The sequence below is a fragment of the Maniola hyperantus genome, chromosome 17 (assembly GCF_902806685.2).
Source record: "Maniola hyperantus chromosome 17, iAphHyp1.2, whole genome shotgun sequence".
Taxonomy (NCBI): Eukaryota; Metazoa; Arthropoda; class Insecta; order Lepidoptera; family Nymphalidae; genus Maniola; species Maniola hyperantus.
In genome coordinates, this window is record NC_048552.1 from 793416 (window position 1) to 810560 (window position 17145).

At 37.7% G+C, this 17145-nt stretch overlaps 1 protein-coding gene across 1 annotated transcript in view; it reads right to left on the bottom strand.

The window, feature by feature from the left end:
* Nucleotides 1-17145, bottom strand: part of LOC117990003 (fibrillin-2-like) — a 79107-nt gene that overhangs the window by 52493 nt on the left and 9469 nt on the right. The window lies entirely within an intron of this gene.

Genomic DNA, 17145 nt, shown 5'->3' on the forward strand with positions numbered 1-17145 from the left:
CATTATTTCGCTTCACATCCTGAAATTCTCTTGAGTTTATGTGGATGTTGCACATTCCTCTTACAGTTACTGAACTAAGCTACTGAACTAAGCTAGATAATAAAAGGTATAGAAGTAAATCTAAAGTAAAAAATTAAATCGATGAAATCATAACTTATTACAGGTAATAGCTGATGCCCGCGACTTCATCCGCGTAGATTAAGGTTTTTGAAAATCTCGTGGTAACTCTTTGATTTTCCGAGATAAAAAGTTTACCTAGCCTATGTCACTCTCCCTGGTAGTATATCGGATCCTCTTCCTCACTAGTAGTTGGAGTTAGGATTAGTTTAAATAACTGGGACAACCCTCCACCTCCCGTGGCCCCACCAACCTCTCGGTTATATGGGCCGAATCGCGGGAGGGCGCCAGTTCGGTACTTGCTCTTGGCATTTTCCCGGGGCGCCTTCATTTTAGATTAGTTTGGATACAACCCTCCACCTCCCATGGCCCCACCAACCTCTCGGTTATATGGGCCGAATCGCGGGAGGGCGCCCGTTCGGTACTTGCTCTTGGCATTTTCGCGGGGCGCCTTCTTGACTCCCTGCAAATTATTTTGTCTCTACCTTGTCCTTTATACTCACTCTCCCCCCTTGGGGGCTAGACGTCACTAGCACAGCTGAGATCCCCGCTGCTGCTCCTCCTTGGTGCCGGCCGGCCTGGCACCCTGTACGCTCCGAGCTGCTCCGCCTCTTATGCCAATGGTGCACGAAATTGCGCTCAGTTTAGATACAACCCTCCACCTCCCATGGCCCCACCAACCTCTCGGTTATATGGGCCGAATCGCGGGAGGGCGCCCGTTCGGTACTTGCTCTTGGCATTTTCCCGGGGCGCCTTCTTCACTCCCTACAAATTATTTTGTCTTTTCCTTGTCCCTTATGCTCACTCTCCCCCCTTGGGGGCTAGACGTCACTAACACAGCTGTGATCTCCGCTGCTGCTCCTCCGTGGTGCCGGCCTGGCACCTGCACGCTCCGAGCTGCTTCGCCTCTTATGCCAATGGTGCGCGAATTCCCGTAGCCGGTTGTAGTTCCCCGCCGATTAGACAAGGTCCGTGTAGAAGACCGGCGGAGATTAGTTTGGATAGTACGAATATACTCATAAAAGAAGAACATGTTGCCATGTTGGAAGTGTCGGCCGATGATCTGAGTCACCAGGCCCAGTCAGGCCCGCCCACCGCCTTACTACCGGCGTGATCGTGATTGTGATTGCAGCCGAATTAGGCAGATATGTTACACTGACTGACCTTGGCCCTCCCCTGTTGGGGCACAAGTAGCTTAGATGCACATCGCTAAATAAAAGCGGATTCGTTTTGCAAACATTAAAACTTGCTTAGCTATACATAATTTAACCAGAACGCTAGCAAAAACTTAGCGTTATTGTTATAGATCCTACCTACCTAAATACAATCCAATACCAATAACCATTTACATAAGACAAAAAAAAAAATGGTTATTAGTATTGGATTTTATTGTATGTTATAATTATCAACCTTTTTTTATTTAGAGGCTTTTATATTTATAAAAAACCCCATTATACCTAATCTAAGTACATGAAATCAAAAATTCTTAACCTAATACTTATAACACTAATAATAAAAAAGAAAAAGTTCAAGGAAAAATCAAAAACAAAATAAAAGTTGGAGACAGTCTTCAAGAAATAAGACTTATGGATTCAAGTATCGGTCTTGAAACGAAAATAAAATCGATGCTCAACCCTTTATCTTGATCCTTCAAAGAAGGAGCATCATCAAAATAAACATTTTAAAACGATGCCCAATGAACTTTCCATAAACACTTGAAAATCATATTGTGACATTGTATAAACAGTCGCAGGAATGATATAGACATGTTTAGGATTATAACCCCTATTACAAAGACATAAGGAAGATTTTAGATAGCATTGATGTTTGTATATGATCCCGAATGTTGTAAATGCACTCCTGTAGGCGGTGCCCTAAATTGGTGTACGATATTCAAATTCTACGTAACCATTCCGTTTTTTTTTTTTAAATTTATATGCCGAACTAGTACCTAGGTATCTTGCATTTTTATACAATAATATCCATTATATAATACCATCCTTCTGATCCATGTGCGTTTTGAGCAATAATTAAAATAAATAAGTAGGTAGGTACAGTACGCAGCAGAAAATAATCGACCTTTAGAAGGAGATACCTAGCGGATTTCTAGAGAATTATCTCTGTCGTTGAGACCGAACCAAAAATTCACAGTTTTCGAATTTTTCCCCTTACGTGTCCTATAAGACGTACCTACCTGCCTTTCATATATCTAGGTCAACGGGATATAAATAGGTTAAACAACCCTATAGATTTCTTGAGACAAAAAGACAGACAGACAACAAAGTGATCCTACAAGGGTTTTATTTATTTATTTATAGACTACCTAGCGCTTGGCTGCAATCAGACCTGTCCGTTTTTTCTTTTGAGGTACGGAACCCTAATAAAAGAAATAATGATGACGATACACAATGATCGCACAAGTGAAGTAACGAACGTAAAGCTCACAATCAGTGTCCCATATTCCGGGGGTCAAGAAAAACAAGCCGCCTGATAAATGAATTATGCACGTCTTATCAGAGGTCACTGTTACGAGTCCCGCTAGCGGCTAGCGGCTAGCGGCTAGCGGCTAGTTACTAGTACCTACACTCGTAATCATTAATCTACAACACTTTTATACTGTAACATCGCGATCAGTGCACAAACGCCCAAAGGGTAAAACTGGACCCTATTACTAAGACTCCGCTGTCAGTTCGTCTGTCTGTCCGTCTGTCACCAGGCTGGATCTCATGAACCGTGATAGTTAGACAGTTGAAATTTTCACAGATGATGTATTTCTGTTGCCGCTATAACAATAAATACTTAAAAAATTAGGGGCGCACCCATACAACTAACGTTAGTTTTTTGCTCGTCTATAGATCGCTAACCATCGCCGGCTCACTACAGAGCACGGGTCTCCTTTCAGAGTGAGAAGGGTTTTGGCCATAGTCTACCACGCTGCCCAAGTGCGGATTGGCAGACTTCACACACCTTTGAGAACATTGTAGAAAAATCTCAGGCATGCAGGTTTCCTCACGATAGATAGATAGATAGAAAACTTTATTGCACACAAAACATGAAATAACCAAGACAAAACAAAGAAACTAAAAACTAATAATAAATGTATGTAAAGGCGGCCTTATTGCGCAGAGCAATCTCCACCAGGTAACCTTTTGATGTTTTCCTTCACCGAACGCACATAACTCCAAAAATTCAGAGCTGCGTGCCCGGGATCGAACCCACGACCTCCTATTAGAAGGCGGACGTCTTACCACTAGGCTATCACAGCTTCAAGATGATGACAGCGTTTAATCTCATAAATTCTTGGTCCTCACATTATAATAGTGGTCGGGATCTCATTGAGCAAGAGATATTTAATTACTTAAAACGCACATAACTCCGAAAAGTTAGAGATGCATGCCCGGGATCGAACCCCCGACCTCCGATTAGAAGGCGGACGTCCTACCTCCTAACTACTAGGCTATCACAGCTTCAAGATGACGACAGCGTTTAATCTCATAAATTGTTGGTCCTCACATTATAATAGTGGTCGGGATCTCATCGAGCAAGTGATATTTAATTACTTAAAACGCACATAACTCCGAAAAGTTAGCGATGCATGCCCGGGATCGAACCCCCGACCTCCGATTAGAAGGCGGACGTCCTAACTCCTAACCACTAAGCTATCACAGCTTCAAGATGATGACAGCGTTTAATCTCATAAATTGTTGGTCCTCACATTATAATAGTGGTCGGGACCTCATTGAGCGAAGTGCGTCGCCGCCCGACAGTGCGTGTGCGCCGTTATTAACGACATTAACTAACGCACGGGCATCATGCCCGGCGCAGGATGCGGCGGCGCTTTAGATCACTGGCACAGCCTCCGGACACGTTGCATAGCCTTTAGCGGGGTTAAATCTCAATATATAATCGGAAAACTGACTTGATCCATCGACGCACAGCTCAAACTACTACTTACACAGTTCGGGCTGAAATTTGGCATGCAGATAGCTATTATGACGTAGCGTAGGTATCCGCTAAGACAGGATTTTTGAAAATTCAACCCCTAAGGGGGTGAAATAGAGGCTTGAAATTTGTGTAGTCCACGCGGACGAAGTCGCGAGCATAAGCTAGTAGAATATACAAGTAAATCCCTTTCATATGATACCCCACTTGGTATAGATATCTAACTTTGAAAATTGAAAATACATACTAACATTTGTTCATGAACACATTTAATTTTTTTTTTCTGTAATGTAACCACAAATTCACGGTTTTCGGATTTATTCCTTTACTTGTCTATCAGACCTACCTACCAACCAAACTTCATGATTCTAGGTCAACGGGTCAAGTACCCTATAGGTTTTCTTGATAGACACGACGGACAGACAGACAGACAACAAAGTGATCCTATAAGGGTTCCGTTTTTCCTTTTGAGGTACGGAACCCTAAAAAGTGTGAAGTCTGCCAATCCGCACTTGGTCAGCGCGGTGGTGAACTATGACAATACCCTTTTCATTCTGAGAAGAGACCCATGCTTGTAGTGAGTTTGTATGGGTTGATCATGATGCCCGTTCCGCTTCCTAATTAGCCCGTCCCTAATGGCGATCGTCCCCAATTGGCCCGCTATTAACGCGCTGCAGTTGGACGCACAAACAAACAAAACTACGGCATCGCATTCATTATCCCAACCCAGGGTGACCACACGGCAGATTATCCCACAAAAGATAAAACCTAATTAGGTACAAAAAAGTTCACAAAACTAACCTAATAAAATAATAATTAGCTTATGACCACGCTTTCGTCTGCGTGGACTACACAAACTTCAGCCCGATCCGTCTAGTAGCTTGAGTTGTGCGTTGATAGATCAGTCAGTCATCAGTCAATCATTCAGTCAGCCAATATTTAGATTTGTCCCCGTGGAAACATTCCATTATAATAATTGTATCACCTTAGTTGCATATTTTGTGGAATTAGGTGTACAATACGAAAGAATTGGGTATTTGACTACATCAATAATAAATTATTTCTCAGTGATTATTAAATGGTCTTCCAAAATACGTATAAAATCCACCATCCATCGTCCTTTGTTAGTTTTAAGTGTAATAACCATTTTAAATTATCGATTAAACTAAAAAAGTACGTTATTATGATGTACGTCACATTCCAGTATTTCATAGAATATCGTTACTGACGATTGATAAAAAGTTACTGATTTGACTCGTTGTCAAACACTGTACTCTTAGATTAAACCGTATTGTAGATGTGCAGACAATTTTTTATTTAAATAGGATTTATGTGCTATGACAAAGTTAGTTAGCTTCGTTTTTTCTCATCCCAATTTTTTGATCCTTAACATGGCCACTCTAATCATGATATCTGTATAGTAGATAGTAGATTCCTATCCTATTTTTTACGCGTGTTCTTTGATATTACCTATTTAAGATTATCAGGTTAATTTTAACTATCACGTGTTATAATAAATTAGGTCGTGTTTGTATTAAATAACTTGTTGTGTTGTACGGAAAAGATTTATCTCAGTGAGTAATTTATCTTGAATATATGAAACGAAAGGTGACTGACTGACTGGCTGACTGACTGATCTATCAACTCACAGCTGAAACTACTGGACGGAGTGGGCTAATATTTAGCATGCAGATTACTATTATGACGTGACGCTAAGAAGGGGTTTTTGAAAATTCAACTCCAAATGGGGTGAAATATGGGGTTGAAATTTATGTAGTCCACGGGGACGAAGTTGCGAGCATAAGCTAGTCTACTAATATTATAAAGAGGTAAAGTTTGTAAGTTTGTTTGTAGGGGGTAATCAATCTCTGGAAATACTGAACCGATTTTGAAAATTCTTTCACCAGTAGAAAGAAAAAAAATTTCTCAGTGACAAAAGCTAGGTATAGTTTAATTCAAAAATTAAAAAAAAAAGTTAAGTTAATCTACCAAGGTGTGGCGAATGTACATTTGAAAAAACGGGCCGAATTGAGAACCACCTCCTTTTTGGAAGTCGGTTAAAAAGGCAATTAATGATAATAACATTTTCAAAGGAGCATATTCCACGGACGATTTCAGTTAATATAATAGTTAATAATATTATGTATACGAATGCTTCATTTGTGTCCTAAACGCAACATTAATTAACAGACTTGCATGACAAACAAAGATATTTGAACGTTACTTTAGCGACAGTAGGACAAAGGGTGCCTATCTACGATAAACAGGATACTTGGCTGTTTCTCTGTAGTGTGAACACCCTACTCTACTTTTTAAAAATGCTTGGAAGTTTATTTGTTTCAAACTTTAAAAGCATTTTTCATAGTAATAGTATCGGTTGCTGATTAACTGTTTGACGCTTTTTGACATTGGTTGGTTCTATATTGCTGCTTCACTGGGCGATATTATAATATATTTTCATATATTTTTTCAAGAGTAATTTATTACCTATTTTGAATAAATCATTTGACTTTGACTTTGACTATAAAAAAATCAGTGGATTAAAAATAAATATGGCAAACATAAACATGCTCGGTGGCTCTCATTCGGTGTTGATCACTGAGTTAGTGAATCACCCCACTGGCATAGTAATGATAGTATTTACTAGTATTACAAAGGTTCAACGAAGCCATCTAAATAGAGCAATTTTGCGGTATTTAAGTGCAAGCGAAGGCGTGACCCGAACTGGCTGGTTGGAATTTGGTATGTTGAAAGGTTGTCATTACCCGCTGCTCGATGGTGGTAGAATGACAGCTACAATGTCACGATCGCAATCACCTCTAATTGGTTGACACTAGCTCACTATTGGCTACAATACATTGTTGCAACAAGATTCGCACAAATTCAGCCAATTACAACAATTGATATTGTAAATGATTGATGCCGGTTTTACGAAATCGACCTACTGGAGATCAAAGGCGTCGGACTACCGTGTATCTTTACACTGTGGCGGCCGCTCTATATTTAAAGTCATTATCTTCGCTGAGAAGTAATTCATAATATTCTTTCACCCGCGCCGCGCGGTGAATCATTTATGTTAATTTCGAGATTAATTGTTGCGCACGATTTATTGCTACGAGTTTAGAGGAATTCGGTTTACGAAGAGGGTAACAACTATACACTATCCGCGGAAACAAGTTACTATAGCAATCTCTCTGTTACATAATCTAAACATATAAAAGGAAAATGTGACTGACTGACTGACTGATCTATCAACGCACAGCTCAAACCACTGGACGGATCGGGCTGAAATTTGGCATACAGATAGCTATTATGACGTAGGCATCCGCTGAGAAGGATTTTTGAAAATTCAACCCTTAAGGGGGTGAAATAGGGGTTTGAAATTTGTGTAGTCCACGCGGAAGTCGCGAGCATAGGCTAGTTATAAAAAAATTGTTGTGATGATATTATAAGGAAATTGATTAGAAAATAAATTCAAATTAAAAGTTAATTAATTAATAATTTAAACTAAAACTAAAACCTTAAAAAATATAATATTACAACTAAAATATATTATTAAAAGGAGTCCCTTTAAGCAAGGTTCCGAAGATACTGGCAGCGTTCCCCCTTTGGATAGCTAGGCTAATTCTTTGTCCGAGGTAGCTGCCAGCTCTTCGGTCTCCTGTGATGTCGACTAACCTTTTTGCTATTTCCTTAAAAAGTCTTATAGCGCTAGGACCCCACGGACCAAGGGTCTCGACACCGCCACGGACCAAGGGTCTCGACACCGAAGGAAATAAGGAAATATTTTATAATCCATTCATACAGCTATAACTAATTATTAATTGCGTTAAATACTGATAGAAACATGATAGAAACGTCTCTTCAGTGAATAATAAAACTTAGCCAAACTTAACCAACCTAAAAATATGATACCATAAATCCAATAGTGTCAATGTGGTTTTTAGTCACGGTACACGTAATCTAAAGCCATAACTTAATTTAATTATTAAAATATGGCTTGCCTTATTAGATACAGTATACAGCCTACTGTAAAATTAGTATTTTATAACTTTGGCTAATAATTTTATATACTTACTTAGTCTTAGTACCTTTACATAATAAGTAGGTAGGTAAGTAGAAATGAAAGCTAAAAAATCTGTGGAATGAAATCTGCTTTATTTTTTGAATATCGTAGTTTTTTAGGATTCCGTAATTAAGTAAAAGTAAAGTAAATAGTAAAAATAAAATTCCGTCCTTTTTCCTTTTGAAGTACTTCATGATCACTTTGATGTCAGACGTCAGTGCGTCAAGTTAAAAAATCAAAATATTGTAAAGTCATCGAACTCCTGCGCAGACAGTGCGGCGCCAAACACCTGACAGTTGACATTGACGGTCGATGATTGATCGATAAGCCGATGATTATCGATTTATCGATGTTGCCACGCACAATAACCCCTCTAACCATTATACAATAACCGAAAAGACCGAATGGGAATTGCATATTGAAAGTTCCGTAGGTTTTTTATGAAGAAAAAGGTAAACATTTCTTGCTCCAGAAAATCTGGGACCGTACCTATTCGCTATGACAAAAAAATCTAGGAAGGTAGGTACTATTTTTTTTTAAATTTATGGTTGCAATCAGACCTGGTGGCGAGTGATGATGCAGCCTAGCGGTATATATATATATATATATATATATACGAACCCTGAAAACATTATACTCCTTTTTTGGGCAGTAAAACAAGATGATTTAGGACGATTTAGAAACAGATTTAATAAAATCCTTAAATGATCCTTAATTCCTAAATGGTATATATATATTAGTACTATTTAGGAATTAAGGATCATTTAAGGATTTTATTAAATCTGTTTCTAAATCGTCCTAAATCATCTTGTTTTACTGCCCAAAAAAGGAGTATAATGTTTTCAGGGTTCGTTTATGTATGTATGTATGTATTTCAGTTTCTTTATTCTAGCATAACTCCTACATGCCTGGACAGATTTGGATGTATGGGGTATCGTTAGAATCCTTACATCATTCCGATATCCATACTTATATTATAAATGCGAAAGTGCGTCTGTCTGTCTGCTAGCTTTTCACGGCCCAAAAGTGTAACTGATTTTGATGAAATTTGGTACAGAGTTAGCTTACATTCCGGGGAAGGACATAAGCTACTCTTATCCCGAAAAATTAAAGAGTTCTAACGGGATTTTTAAAAAATCTAAATCCACGCGGACGAAGTCGCAGACATCATCTAGTTTATAATATTAGTATGGAGGCATGGATTATTCCGCTTGTTTCATTACGAGTCACGGAACCCTAATAACAGTACTTGTAGCTGCAACAGGCTTTATCTGTACATTTATTTGTACTTTATCGAGTGTTGCACAACAATTGTTCGCCTAAACTAGCGGCACGCTATGATGGCCGGTTTGACGTTTGTCCGCTCATGAAGTTCCGTATTAATTGATAACGACTTTGAAGGAAATAATTGTATTACTTTATTGACGATAGTGATGTGCAGAGATTCATAAATTTTATCGAATGTAGTTTTAGGTTTAGGACTCAAAATTTATTTATTAAATTGATTTCTTAAATGTATACAAGTGTAGAAAAATCAGTTTGCACCATTTAAGGGGTGAATGTACTTGTGAATATGAACAATTTTCACTATGTGGACAAACCTCTGAAATCGCAAAAAAATATCAATAAATTTTTAAAAATGGAATCTAATACGATCGTCACATAGGATCGCTGGCTAGCACAACTACTACCTCCGGCAAACTCGCGTCAATGCTCAATGCAAAACAAAGCAGTTTCGAATTGACGTTGCTTCGAAAAGTATAAACTGTCAGTGCAATGCGATTGTGATATAGTTTTGACCTGGCTTTGGATTTCAAATATTGATACTGCATTACTGTTGACCCTTGCTCGTTAATTTGGACTCTGTTCAAGCCCTTTGTTGTGGATTTCGTCGATATGACCGAACGTACGCAGAGAACTGTTCTAAATAGTCAGACACGTGAGTTCCTAATACGCCTTCGTAACTATTTCGATCGTGAAGCTCAAAATGGAGGGCCAATTTTACCTATAACGTCAGTGGTTGAACGCGTAGCTGATGCGCTTAATATTGGACAACGAACTGTTAGACGGATAACTAAAAAAAAATATGGCGAGACTGGCACAGAAGAAAATAAACTTCACACACCAAAAAAGAGAAAACGAGCAAAACCAGTCGTAGGCATCGATAGCTTTGATGCCGATGCTATCCGAAGACATGTTTACGGCTACTATTTACAGAAGGAGTATCCAACAAGAAAAAAGTTGGTGCATTCACTGAAGGAAGCTGGATTATTCTTCGGTGGGGAAAGTTCTTTAACGAAGATTTTGAAGACCATTGGATTTCGATACAAAAAATGTAACAAACGCAAAATATTGATGGAAAGATTTGATATAGCGATGGCAAGGTATACTTTTTTACGGCAAGTGAAAGAAATCAAAAATTGGCAAAATGTTGTGTTCTTGGATGAAACATGGCTTAATGCTAACCATACTGTAGGCCGTTCTTGGAACGATGACACAGCAGCATCTACTTCCAAAGTTCCTGTAGGAAAAGGATCGCGACTTATAATTTGTCACGCCGGAACCATCAACGGGTTTGTCGAAGGTTCTCTCATGGCTTTTGCGTCAAAAACCACTGGAGACTATCATGAAGACATGAATGGAGAAAAGTTTACTGAATGGTTTACCTCAATGTTGTGTAGCCTCCCTGAACCATCTATTATAATTATGGACAACGCCCCATACCACTCGATGCAAATTGACAAGCCACCTGCCCAATCCCAAAAGAAAGCTGATATCGTCGCATGGCTTCGTAAAAATGGCGTAGATGCAAACATGAATATGTTAAAAGCGGAATTAGTACGTCTTTTAAAAGAAAACAAACCAACCAAGATCCGATACGTCATTGACGAAATAGCATTAGAACATGGGCACAGAGTTATACGGTTACCGCCTTACCATTGTGAGTATAATGCGATTGAGTTGGTGTGGGCTCAAATTAAGGGATATGCTGCAAGACACAATACAGAACCCCCATTTACCACAAAAAAAATGCTAAAATTATTAGAAGAAGCTTGTGAACATGTGACTAAAGGAGACTGGGAAAAGGTTGTGAATAGAACTGTTAAATTAATAAGGGAAGATTATGAAAGAGATGTGAAAATAGATAATATTATAGAAAACGAACATATAATTATTAATGTATGTGATGATAGCAGTGACGACAGTGAAAATAGTAGTATGGACGAATCTGATTAATTATGGCCTTTTGTGGCACCTTTTTCGGTATCTTTTGTATTCATATGTTTCTTGTGTGCATATAAAGTATGTATATTCATTTTCGTTCAAATATTCAGTTCGTTCAAATAAATTAAATAAACATATACATTTTTGTTTTATTAAACCTATTTAATCAGGTACAAAAACAAAACTTAATTGTTTTTTGTTCGAGAATAAATTGACATTCCACATCACTATTGTAATGTGTCAAACCGGCCATCATAGCGTGCCGCTAGTGTAATTAAGATGTTTGCTTTTGGAGTAAGACTTTTTTGGTGTGATTGATTAACCACTGGTTCCGAATGCAGTTCCTACGGAGAAGAACCAGCAAGAAGTGATACCTATTTAATTGCTTAAAACGCACATAACTCCGAAAAGTTTCGAAGAAGAGTCGAGTTTCGTGAATCGTGGCCAGGATCGAACCTTGGAGGTTATCCTCCCCAATATTATCACGGCACATTTCTTACTTCTAAGTACTTTATTTAGATGTTAGAATTAGGGATTTTATATATAGATATAACAAATCCTACGTTTATTTTGCAAACATACATTAAAACAACAAAAAAAAAACTATATATAGTATATACATACAAAAAAACTTATCACTAAAAAATTTATATTTACAAAAAATATACGCCGTCCAAATGGTCATTTATGGGCATTGTGCCCAAAACACTGGCGCTATTACCTCGCTGAACGGCAAGGCTCAACCGTTGAGCGAAATAAGCGGGATGTTATGAATATATAATTTCGGATCCGGATACGGATATGGATATTGGTAACATATAATATCGGTTTCGGTTACGGATATGGATAATAAATTATTTCGGATTATCCGATACTTTCGGTTACGAATATTAATTTTTTAAGGAACTGTAAAATGAAATACTACTAATTAAATGCAAAATTTAATTAACGTTCGTAATTTGTTATATTTGAATCAACATTTTTATAAAAAATATTTAGTATTTACTATTTAGTTAAACTCCGCCCTATCCAAAACTATCCGAAACTTTTATTTCGGATTCGGTTATGGTTACGGATATTTTTTTATTTCGGATATCCGATAGTTTCGGTTACGGATATTTTTTTATTTCGGATATCCGATAGTTTCGGTTACGGATATTTTTTTATTTCGGATATCCGATAGTTTCGGTTACGGATATTTTTTTATTTCGGATATCCGATAGTTTCAGTTACGGATATTTTTTTATTTCGGATATCCGATAGTTTCGGTTACGGATATTTTTTTATTTCGGATATCCGATAGTTTCGGTTACGGATATTTTTTTATTTCGGATATCCGATAGTTTCGGTTACGGATATTTTTTTATTTCGGATATATCCGATAGTTTCGGTTACGGATATTTTTTTATTTCGGATATCCGATAGTTTCGGTTACGAAATTTTTTATTTCGGATATCCGATAGTTTCGGTTACGGATATGGATATCCATAACAACACTAGTTAGAATTGTGTGGAAGTAACTTACGTAAGTTACTTTCCGCGGCCCACTTGGTGCCGGCCATGTTTCCTAACCCAATATCACAAGAAACGGGCTCATCGCACGTACACATTGTTTACTTTTTGTTCTTCCCCGATCATCTATCATCGTGATTGATCATCATATCACGTTTTTTGAGTTTATTTAGCTCCTTAATGAGGTCGAAGTCAATGCTACTGATGCTAGTCTAGTGCCTAAGTTTCTAGGGTTCCGTACCTCAAAAGGAAAAACGGAACACTTGATACCACTTTGTTGTCTGGATATATGTCAAGAAACCTAAAGGGTACTTCCCGTTGACCTAGAATCATGAAATTTGGAACGTAAAGGGAGAAATCCGAAAACTGTGAATTTGTGGTTACATTACGAAAAAAACAATTAAAATATTGTGTTCATAAACAAATAATTGGTATTTTCAATTTTCAAAGTAATATAACTATAGGTACCTACCAAGTGGAGTATCATTATGAAAAGGCTTTACCTGTACATTCTAAAACAGATTTTATTTATTTTTGTGCATAATAATTTTTGATTTATCGTGCAAAATGTTGAAAAAAATACCCGAGTACGGAACCCTCGGTGCGCGAGTTGACTCACACGTGGCCGGATTTTTTTTTAAAAACACTCAAACCTGCTGGCAAGTTTTATGCAGCTTAAGGTGGAGCGCGACTGTCTATAAGGCCTGTTCACTTTTGATTTGAAAGTAGGTACTTAAATCTTAATATTGAGGAAGAAACCTGAAGCTTGAAGGGCATTCCATATCGTAGCGGTTTGAATTAGCAACGAGGAAGCAAATCGCTTCATATGTCTTGAAAGAAAGATGTCCAACCCAACGGGCAGTAGGTATCGCTAAAATCTAGTTTGTGTCACAAGAAATATGATACCAGTAATTATTGAGCCCCAGCAGCTCAACGGTTAAGGAGCGGACTGAATTCCAAAAGGTTGCCGGTTCAAACCCTGTCCGTTGCACTATTGTCGTACCTACTCCTAGAACAAGCTTTTCGCATAATTAACAAGGCTAATATTTTTTTTTAAATCTTATTTTAGTTATAATGATTATATATAATTTACTTAAACTCTCATTTTAGTATTTGTCCATTAGAATTCATTTCAGATTTGTATATTCTAGCCCATTTGAAGTTGTAGTCAATTTCTGTTATTTATACTGATATGACTTTATCGTTAAAATTTTCAATTATTTTACTAATAGGTTATCAGTTTAACCTATGGCTAATGGACGATGTATGGACGATTGAATTTGGTCTAGATATTATTGACGAAACTAGGCATAAACTAGGCGATTCAGAGCTTATAATTATGTCACGGTCATACAATATTATATATAGCTATCCACAGTAGATGTCTAAAATACGCAGAATATTTTATTTTACTAGCTTATGCTCGCGTGGACTACACAAATTTCAAACCCCTATTTCACCCCCTTTGGGGTTGAATTTTTAAAAATCCTTTCTTAGCGGATGCCTACGTCATAACGTTGTGCTCTGAGTGAATTCACAAGAGTTGCATTGGGGACTATCTGCTACGATAGTGGGGGTTTAATATAAGTTTTTTTAATTTTTAGTTTAATATATTAATTAGATTTAGATAATATTTAAGGCTTAATCTAGTGCATTAGGACCATTTCCTGTAATGCTAGATTTAAGGAATTGAATAAATAAATAAAAAATAATAGCTATCTGCATGTCAGCACGATCCGTCCAGTAGTTTGAGCTGTGCGTTGATAGATTAGTCAGTCAGTCCTTTTCCTTTTATATAATACTAGCTTATGTTCGCGACTTCGTCCGCGTGGACTACACAAATTTCAAACCCCAATTTCACCATCTTAAGGGTTGAATTTTCAAAAATCCTTTCTTAGCGGATGTCTACGTCATAACAGCTATCTGCATGCCAAATTTCAGCCCGATCCGTCTAGTTATCTAGTAGTTTAAGCTGTGCGTTGATAGATCAGTCAGTCAGTTAGTCAGTCACCAAGGCGCGAGCGTAAGCTAGTTATTATATTATAAGTGGTACCTATGGATTTTGGACAAAAATTCTGACACTTTTCTATTCTATTCTAAATAGTAGGAACGAAAATATTTTCACTAAACAACGAAAAACAAATAAGTACTTATACCTATGAAAAGTAATAAATAGGTAAATAACTTACAAAATATTTCACAATGTCTTAAAGCAGCTGTAGATAAAACTCCAAAAACTCAAATCGACCTCGCTCGACGCGCACTCACACACTGTCCACAATTAAAACAATACAGTTTATTGTTAACTACAACCACAGTAAGTGCTCAGTAAGTTGAGTTTTCAGAACATCTGCCCGCAACGTGAAACTGAACAAATTAGTGTGCTGAGTGGTAGAGTCGGGCACAGACTAGCGGAAAATTGTGGACTGTAAACTATAACAGCCAAAACTAAAACAAATACAGAGCCTCGATAGTTCAACGGAAGGAGCGAACTGAAATCCGAAAGCTCGCCGGTTCATACCCCACCCGTTGCACTATTTTCGTACACAAGCTTAGTCAGTATAATAAACTTGGCTAATATTCTTTAAAATAAAACTTCGATATTTACAATTTCAAACTAAATTGATGGGACTGTGGTTTAAACTCTAAACCTAGAACTATTCTTTTTCGCAGGGAGCATTATAAAAAAGTTAAACCTTTTATATAAGTTTAGATAAGAGATTGTGTATTTGTGTATTGGTATTGAAACATTTACGGTGACTGATCGAATATCCAATCAAATCAATCCTTTCAAGCCGTAATTTCATATCGTAATTTAGCAGTTATTAGCACGAACTCAAAGATTAAGCGAGGCGCGTACGATAAAATAACATAATATTAATACTATGACAATTAAAATTTATTTTTTTCAAATTTAACAAAAAATAGAGTGTTTGGTGTACGGCTCGCTTCGCTCGCCACCTCCTCCTACGCTCCACTTAGCCTCGTAGGCTCGCTTCATTTAGCTCTTTCAGTCTTCGCATTTTAGAAAAACACTAGGGGTAGGACAAAAAAGACTGCTCAGATATGCTGGTATTCTGAGCCACGTTTGACCCATCCCAATCCCACAAGTACCTACTAATCGCACTTGTATACGAATATTTAAGTACACCTGGAGAAATTTTTCATCCAGAATTCCGATTGCTGTTTAGGAAATGTATAGAATTAATATGAAATCTGTACGATAGAAGTTCACGGATTTTCTGCTGATTTTAGGAATTATATCATGTTCCTAGAGATAGTAAATGACGGATGACATTATATTTCCGGTGACAGTGGCACAGCTTTCATTCTGGCTTCACTTTTATGAACACACCGCTAGCTCCGTCTATGTTTGCGACAAAGTAAAACAGGCACGCAGGACTTTGCTCTGATTTCGTTGTAAGGTTTCGGTACAAGCCGCCGAATATGAATAGTTTGGGTAATTCCGTTAACTGCTACATGCAACCCGATACAGTGTGTCGGTACGTACATAAATACAAGTATTATACGCTCAAAACTGTACCATGTTCACGGATGTCCACTTTCGTTAGGAACTTGATGATCTTTGACACAGATTTTACTATAGGTACAGATTTTTGTGGAAACTTCGCCAAGCTAAAATGATATTTTTTTGTTGAAATGTCGAATACTCTGGTTCTCCTACGAATCTCCCCATTTCTGATTTGATCGTGTAGCAGTAGAGAAGTGAATAGGCATCTTCTAGGCAAGCGCGCTCCATCTTAGGCTGCATCATCACTTGCAAGTCTGATTGCAGCCAAGCGCTAGTCTATAAATTTAAAAAAAACTGAGCGACTCTGAGCTTTCTTATGAGGTCCATAGGGATGATTCTGACATTAATCTTTTGTATCTTATATTGTTATCTGTATATATGTTGTGTGTGCAATAAATAATTCAAAAAAAAAATGCGGCCTATAGTTAGCGACCAATGAATGACCATGTCTCGGATCTGTATTTCATCGCTTTTTTTGTTGCATTACAAATTAATCCTCGACTGCAATCGCACCCTGGTCGTGAGTTACAATGCATTCTAAGATTAAGGCTTTTTAAACCCATAGGCCATCGGTTTCTACACTGTATTGTACCGAAACGCTGAATTACTTGTTGCTTCGGCTTTGCTGGTGTAACCAGAGACAATTTAGGAATTGTAAATTTCCAAATTGTCCCTGCCAGGAATTGAAACCCACCTCCCACTTGTATAATACCACCCCACTACCAGGCACTCGCGTACACGCTCACTAGCA